Source organism: Nomascus leucogenys, unplaced genomic scaffold (genome assembly GCF_006542625.1).
Source record: "Nomascus leucogenys isolate Asia unplaced genomic scaffold, Asia_NLE_v1 000697F_125015_qpd_obj, whole genome shotgun sequence".
Taxonomy (NCBI): Eukaryota; Metazoa; Chordata; class Mammalia; order Primates; family Hylobatidae; genus Nomascus; species Nomascus leucogenys.
Window position 1 is genome coordinate 81061 of NW_022097210.1, and position 8325 is coordinate 89385.

An 8325-nucleotide genomic window follows, 5' to 3' on the forward strand; every position below is an offset into this window, starting at 1 on the left:
TTAGATTAAATGCTAGAAAATACACCATTAAATATGATATTTGATGTACAGTTGGACCTCCCTATGAATGGGTTCTGCACCCATGGATTCAACTCATCATGGATTAAAAAAATTCAGGAAAAAAATGGAATGATTACCTTTTCACTGAACATGTGCAGACTTTTTTTGCTCATCATTATTCCCTAAATAATACAGTGTAACAACTACTTACATAGCATTTACATTGCATTAAGTATTTTAAGTAATCTAGAGATAATTAAAGTACATTGGAGGATGTGCTTAGGCTACATGCAAACACTTCCCCATCTTATGTAAGGACATCTGAGGATTATTAGCATCTAAGGATTTTGGTATCTGTGGGGAGTCCTGGAACCCATTTCAAGTTGATACTTAAGGAAAGTCTTCATACAAAATTAACACTATCAAAATATAGGTATTTCTGATAATAAGGATATTTTACTGCACATGTATTTTAAAAACTTCAAAGACCTAAATAAATTTGCAGTTTTCTTAAAATGCAGTGAGGCTTCTGAGTATTCTGTATTTTCTGAAGCAAAAAGTGAGTCTTACTTTCTATTCTGGTAATGACATGTTCCCAGGTAACTGTCTGTAGGATGCCATTGGTGAAATTACTAAAATCTTACAGGTTTTCAGTCGTTTTATCTGTATCATTGTCACTCTCTTAAGATCTGTGTCCATCGATAGTTTGTTCCTGAGCTAAAGAAAATTGACTGAGCCTATCAATTTGATAAGCAGTCCAATTTATAACTTTATTAAATAATATTTCTCAGTATCCCTGTTGATTTTGGTTACATTCAGTAGCCAAAATCAAAAGGAATACAGGGGTAAATTTGGTAGCCTTTTAAACAGTTGTATCATATGTTTTTATCAATTATTTTGTGCATTTATTCTTTTATTCAAACAGACAATTAATGAATATCAGTTGTATTTTAAGCATTGTGTACTTTCTTGGAATATACCTGTGTGTAGTACAAACACAATCCTTTTCTTGTAATTTGAGAAGCAGAAAAGATGCCTACTATTACACTGTGAGTTTTACAAAGAAAAGTATAAGGTTTTCTGAGTCTTTAAAACAAATAGCCTAATCTAGTCCAGGAGCTAAAGAAAGAATTCCCTGAAGAAATGTTGGAACTTACACTTGATGAAATGGGACTTAGCAGATGTGGAACAGAGAAAAGAAAATTCCAGTTCAGGGGGAAGAAACCTGTGCTCTTGCATTAACCCATCAGTTTGGATAAACACACTCGGGTATTCATTTACCTGGGCTGGCTTGGAAATCAAGGGAAAGAAAAGATACAGCATAAAAGTAAAGACATGCGCAGTATTCTAAGAGAGAGTAGTTTAATGAAAATCAAAACAAATGCATACCTTCACACTTTTAAAAATGGTACAAAGTTTCATAGAAAAAGATAAAGAATGTCAAGTAGTCAGTAGGTTAGCATTCTCAGAAGTCGGTGTTTCTGATACCTTTAGTCATGTTACTGACCTATCTCTGATTCTTTGAGTGCAAAGCAAAGCAAAGCAAAGCAAAGCAAAGCAAAGCAAAGTTGTAAGAGGGTAAGGGAAAGAACCAGAGAGGCTACAGATGAGAAAACTGTTGGCCACATTAACAAAGCTTACTATGCCACATTCATCATCTAGAAACACCCCCATCTGGCCTAGAGGCCTTTCTGGATACTGAGATAATAGTGGGGAAGAGGTCCTGAGATGACACCGGTAGCCTTCTTGACACAAAAAAGTAGAAAAATTTTCTTGGAGTTAACCAGCATGTCATTTCTCATTGTCCAAGAATCATTGCAAAATCTAACAGGCCAGTTCCAGCACTGTCCAACATCCACCTCTCAGTAATATCTTCCAAGAGTGAATGCAGGGCTCGCCATCAAGAAAACACTTAGATTTTGTTGGAGTTGGGGCATGTTGAGATCATCAGAACCAAAGAGTAGCTGTCTCAGAACTTCAAACAAGGGGAATGTACCAAGTGGTTTTTTATTATCCCAGGAAATATGCACTGCAGGAATAAGAAAACAGTCACATGAAAACATAGTGTTATAAACTTCTAATAGATGTGGGCTTTACATAGTGTCTACGTATGCCAGGTATCCCTGGAAATATGGGTCAGGACAGCAGGCACATAAAAGAAGAAATATGTCCTTAGATTTAACCATTGTGTATTCTTCCTTATCGAGGAGTCCTTACAGACTCCCAGAGCCCAGTCCCAAGAGTTGCCCACATCCAGCTCCCAGTAGTGTTTCCCAGAGGAGAAGACCCAGGCTCCCCATGCAGCAAAATTGTCAGATCTGTCAGAATGCAAAGATTCAGGTCTAAACATCAAACTTCTCACATCCTCAAACAGCCTGATATTGTAATTGGTTACTTCCCAAGTGAAGGAAATTTCCATGGTGGAAGAAAGAGAATGTTCCAGTGAAAAGCAGTTTATAAATTCTCATGTTCAGATAAGAAAGAGATTCTCACTAGAAAACACAGGTCAAGATTAGAAAGAAAATTCTGTCTGGAAAAATGTTGGAATCAAAGGGTGTTAGGATATCTGCACAAGTAAACGCCTAAACTTCAATGATCGCAATTTCTATAAACTCCAAATTTTAAAGGGGAGGAAGGTCATGTCTATGTCTAGTTAGCGACCTTTCATAACAACTGAAAAAGTGGAAGCTCTTGCACTGCAACCAAGTCCATAGCAATAAAATTAACCTTCATTGTCTCTTCTCTTACAGGGCAGAGCAGGAGGCTTGGGACAGGAGATGAGGTGGGGAGCCATCCTTAGACCCAAATAAAAAAGTTATCACTTTGCCAGAAATATTATAATCTGCCACTTAAACTAGTCAATTCATACTTAAAGAGAAAATCTCAATCTGCCTTCTGAAAAGTGCAGCTTCCTTGCAAGAATTATCTGACTTTCATGCCAGATTCAGGCACAGACATCTTTTATCTGCTGGATTTATCATGATCTATCCTGGAGTTCTATCTAAGGCCTCATCAACCAACAAATCACGTTCCTATCGTTCACAGATTCTCAGTTTTTGCATTGTTATATAAGTTACTCGTGTATGCTTTAGTTGATTAAAATGCACATGATTAAAATTATAAATGCTATAAACTTCACCTGAAATGTATTTAAAAAAACACTGTCACTCAAATCAGTCATTAACTGCACTGAATTTGAAATTGAAATGTCCTGAATTAATTCAGTTCTGTATACTTCTTGTAATAATTGTATGCAGGAAATTTTATCACGGTTGAACCATACATGAATGGTTCTACATCCTAAAGGGCCCTTCTGCACGTTTTACTTTTCTAAGAAATTTGTTATATGGCTGATTCCACCATCTTTTATTTAGTTTTGTCTGTTTGATGACAATGAAACTATAAATATAAATACCTATTCACAGGCTATTTTCTTCTAGATGAAAGATCATTACACTGGGAAAGCTGCCCATGGAAAACCAGAATTGAAGGCATTGCATGTGGATCCCACCAAGAGGGTGACACTGACCTAGAAAGCGGTTGAACCTATCCACCAGCCCAGTGATGGGCCCTGTAGTGAGCTCTGGATTCACAGGCTGGGGCACATGCAGCAGCACGGACTCACTCCTGCAAGGAAGTAAGTAGGTTGAGTTGGTTACGTTTCTGATGTCTGTGTTTAAGAAATAGATTCCAACAGAAAATGCTTCATTCAAACCCACTTCTGATATTGTAATGCACCTCCACAATCCTAGGATGGGTTTCTGGCTCTTAGGGAATCTTTCTAACTCTTCACTCCATTTCTAACCTACTGCCACTGAAAGATAAATGCCTCTCTCCCTATCTGCCACCAAATAGTTGATCTCTAATTATGATTCTGAATCGTAAAAAGAGGCAATAGTATTCTAGCAACTTCTGCATTGAACTCTTCAAAACATAACCCCCTGAGTTACTTGGAAAAGTAAGAAAAGGTTAATGTCTGATAAAAGGCATAAGTAACATTCAACATACAACACAAACACATGAGTACACACACACACCCACACAATCACACTGACACAATGTGGTGTTAGTAAATTATGTTTTCACTTTGTTGGAAACAGCTTGATGTTTTTCATAGCATGACTTGTGCTCCAGCTTGCACTGACGGCCAATAACATACCTTGCCACCATGTCTCCCAAATCCTGTAGAGAGAGAGAGAAAAAAAAAAAAAATGACTTCTTTAGAAAGTTGTTATTCCTGTTGGGTGAGTTGGCTCACACTTGTAATCCCAGCACTTTGGGAGGCCAAGGTGGATGGATCACCTGAGGTCAGGAGTTCCAGACTAGCCCGGACAACATGGCAAAAACCCATCTCTACTAAAAATACAAAAAAATTAGCTGTGTGCGGTGGTGCATACCTTTATTCCCAGATACTAGGGAGGCTGAGGTAGGAGAATTGCTTGAACCAGGGAGGCAGAAGTTGCAGTGAGCTGAGATTGGGCCACTGGACTTCAGCCTGGATGACAGAAGACTCCATCTCAAAACAAACAAACAAACAAACAAGTTGCTATTCTGAGGATCTGCTCTTTAGGTTTTGAAAACTTTAGAATTACCACATACTATCACTGCAACAGTTTTAAAATGTATTCTCATCTCTAACACTTATTATACCTGTAAGACCTATTGACATAATCTATTTCGATAATTCAGGACCCTAAATTTGAGTGAGACAGAAAGGTGTGAGTAGTGACTGCGCATTGCTGCAGCTGTCTACAATGTGGTCTTTTTCAGGGCTAGTCCCCGAAGGGTAATGTGGCTCAAATCAAGAGCATTTCAAACCTAGGACTTCCCAAAAGGAGGAAGAAGGAAATGTTAGTTTTTCCCTAATTTCTTTGTATTATCCTATGGAAACAAAAATAAATTTTCACATGAATTTTTTCTTCCAGAGTTTGAATGAAATGTGCTGGAGGAGGAAGCTTGTGGTAGAAAACGTTCTATGGAAATCTAGTTGCACAATTCCATAAAGCTTTCTTTTGGTTCTTACCTGGAGCAGTTCCACATCTGGTTTATGACACACTTCCATTAGTCCTGATACATTTCTTTCAAGTGTTTACTCTTGATCCATGTTGATCCAACTTCTCTGGAGTTGCTGAAAAATCTCTTGGTATTCCTCGTTCAGTCTCTCTAAATGTTGTTTTTCTCCTTTATGGAGAACTGGATGCAGCTTCCTGTACTAATTCCTGATCATCTGTGCCCATAAAACCACATCACTCTGTAGGGACATGGATTTTGTAGGCTAAATGCTTAGGTCTACTTCCACCTCACAGAACCCACAAATTCATCCTCCTCATTCTTCTTTTATTTCCACCCTTTACCAACAGGATGATGAGTTAAGCAAGACCTTCCTTCAAAATTTATGTAATTCATCAATTCATCTGCGAAAAAGCCCTTTAGATTTAAATGTTTAAATATATGTCCTCTTAAATCTGAAATACCATTAGAAAACAACTAAAATTTATTATTGTTAAATTGTCATCATAATATATATAATCTTTGTTATTCAATTAGTTTGTAGTCTCAAACCTTTGTACTTCACAGCCCAAGCAATCACTCTAAGTAGAGATGTTGTTAGTATATTATAATCAGATCAGAAGCCATCACACGGAAAGGATCTTAGTAAAAAATGTAACCCCATCTCTCAAACGACTACTTCTTTTCTGTCTCCCATCTTTCTTCCCTCAAAAGCCACAGGCTCTGAATTGCCCTGCCACTCTAAGAACATGAATCTCCATTCCATTGTGTTTCTCTCTCAATATTGACATATTTATCCTCTCACTCCCCCGGTCATTTGTTGTCCCTTCTCCTCAGCTTTTCATCGTGTTACATTTTCTCCTACTTGAGCTGGCATCATCTGGGTCCTTTGCTGTCACATTTCACCAGCACAGGCAAATTTCTTAAATTACTGATCCCACCTGCTTTTTTGCCCCTGGACAACATCATATTCACCATTAAATGCCTTTATTCCTCAATCATATACTATTTAATCAATATTACATAATTCATTTATACAGAATCTCTGCCGGAAATACTTACTAATTTTAAGCACCTACTTGTCCTTCAGAATTTATATCTATTTTTATTTATCTGAAAACCATTTACAGAAAACCTGAACAATTGTTATATTGAACAGTCTGGTTGTTTTCCAGCCAATGAATAAACACATGACAAAATCTGGTATATGAAAATTTCAACTCAAGTTGCTAATATAAATGCTCTCAGCATGCCTGTCTCAAGCTGGTCGTGAGGACTCACGGTCTCATACTTACCCTGCAGAGGAAGGCTGTTCTTCTCTCCTCATTTAGATTTCTCTGATTTTCTTGAATCTTTTTCCATAAAATCCTCATTTGCTTGAAGAGCTTATGCTGCAAAAGAATTACAAGGTTGAACAACAGAAAATCAAACACCATAAATTCCACACTCTGAGTGGTATACGCAAGCAAGGGATATAATACATAAATACATTAGAAAGGGGAAAGAAAAACAAATTTTTCACTGCTCATCCTCAATGGATATTTTTCAGTTTGAGGTTTCAGAAGGCAGAACAGTTTAGGGAAGTGAAGAGTGAAGATGTCCTGTAACCTGGCTAATGTTCAGGGAAACATCCTGCTTCAGAACCCACTATGCTAGCCCCAGATTTTGTAGTGTGCTATTCCATACCGTTTGTCCAATAATATTAAATATATTTCCAAAATATGTTTCTTTGCGCTAGTAGTTTTGGTGGACTTTCAATGCCTTTAGCATTGAACTGTAGAGTCAATAATAATGACATTTACTTATTCACGCTCTGTTTGAGTCCAAGCTCCATGAAGGAAAGTAGAGTTGCATATTTCATTCAAAATTTCATCATTGGTACCTAGAACAGCACCTGGCACTCAGTAAACAATGGAGTAATCACCATGATGATTCTCATCGTCCTTCTAATCTCTTTAACTCTGCCACCTTCCCGCTTTCAGGTGATCGCAGAGCTATCTCTTACCTGGTGTTCCTCAGCTGCCCCTTCAGTGGGATAGTGTTTGTGAGCCCCGTGCTCCTGAGAGTTGGAGCACAGCAAACAGAGCAGACTCTTGTCCACGTCAGAGAACATCTTCTTTGTTTCTGTGTGGTCGCACATATTTGTTTCTCAGAGCTCAGGAATTGCCAGAGACTGGCTTTTCTCGCAGTGGTCACTAAGTTCTTCAGAAGAATATTGGTTTTGAAGTCCTTGTTCTGTGATGGTTCCCTGCATGCAGGGCAGTTGGTAGGACTTGGGGCTTCTTCCCAGGAAAGGCAGAGACAGGGCCTACAGAAGCTGTGCCCACAGCAGACAGTGGCAGGGTCTACCAGGTAGTTCAGGCAGATGACACAGGTGAGTTCCTTCTGGAAGGCATGTGAGAAGTCTGAGTCCATTTTCCTAAGGAAAGAAAACCACAAGAATTTAATCTTCTACCCTGGAGAGACAAAGGTCCAAGCAAAGTTTGAATCAGGTTGTGATTGAATAATATCCTTTCTTTCTAGAGAAGAATAGGCTTTAATTTGCAACGACAGAGATAGGAAAAATAGAAAAACAAGGCACTAAGAGATATCGACCTCTGTAGGAAAACGTGACTGTTCTCCAATCAACACAGGGCCAGCTTTCCAAACTCTATTTTCTTGCATAGAAGAATGTCGGATTTTTTGAGGGGTTAGTGTCCACCAAATTGCTTGGGCTTCACATGTTTCATCAACCTGTAAACTCAAGGATTGAGTCTTGAATGGTCTGAAAATCAGTAACACTCTTAATTGCCAGTGATTGGTTTAGAGAAGGCAAGCTAACTAAGCTCTTCTACTCTCACTTTTTTATTTAACTGTAACAACCATCCATCATGACTTTTCCAGAAGGACCCTGCTTGAAAATGTTAGAGCAGAACTCATACTTAGACCCAAATCAGAAGAAGCTAGCCTTTACTCTCCAAGGTAAAACAGACAAATCGAGGTAAAGGCACTTCTCCAAGGTAAAACAAACAATCATTGTTTTTCTAGGCTGCTATGTTAATTCAATCAACAAAATCTTTCTGGCATCTTTACTGTTCCTGGACTGTCTGTTAATTTGGGGATAAACTGGTTAATATTACAACAGTTTTAAAAGACAGCTAATTAAAATTACAAAAAGATTGATAAACTGTAGGAGAGTACACAAAGGATAGAAATATTTTATAAGCTCTTTGGAAGCATTATCATTACTCTTTCACGCAGTCAGAAAACGAGTAAGTATTATGCAATAATAATAGGCACTAGACAGTAAGTCAGAGTTTTAAATGTATGTTTAAA

General features: G+C 38.0%; 1 pseudogene; it reads right to left on the minus strand.

Moving 5' to 3' along the window:
• Positions 1 to 1452: 1452 nt before the first annotated feature.
• On the minus strand, positions 1453 to 7425 carry LOC100581479 (annotated as a pseudogene).
• Between the last annotated feature and the right edge of the window lie 900 nt (positions 7426 to 8325).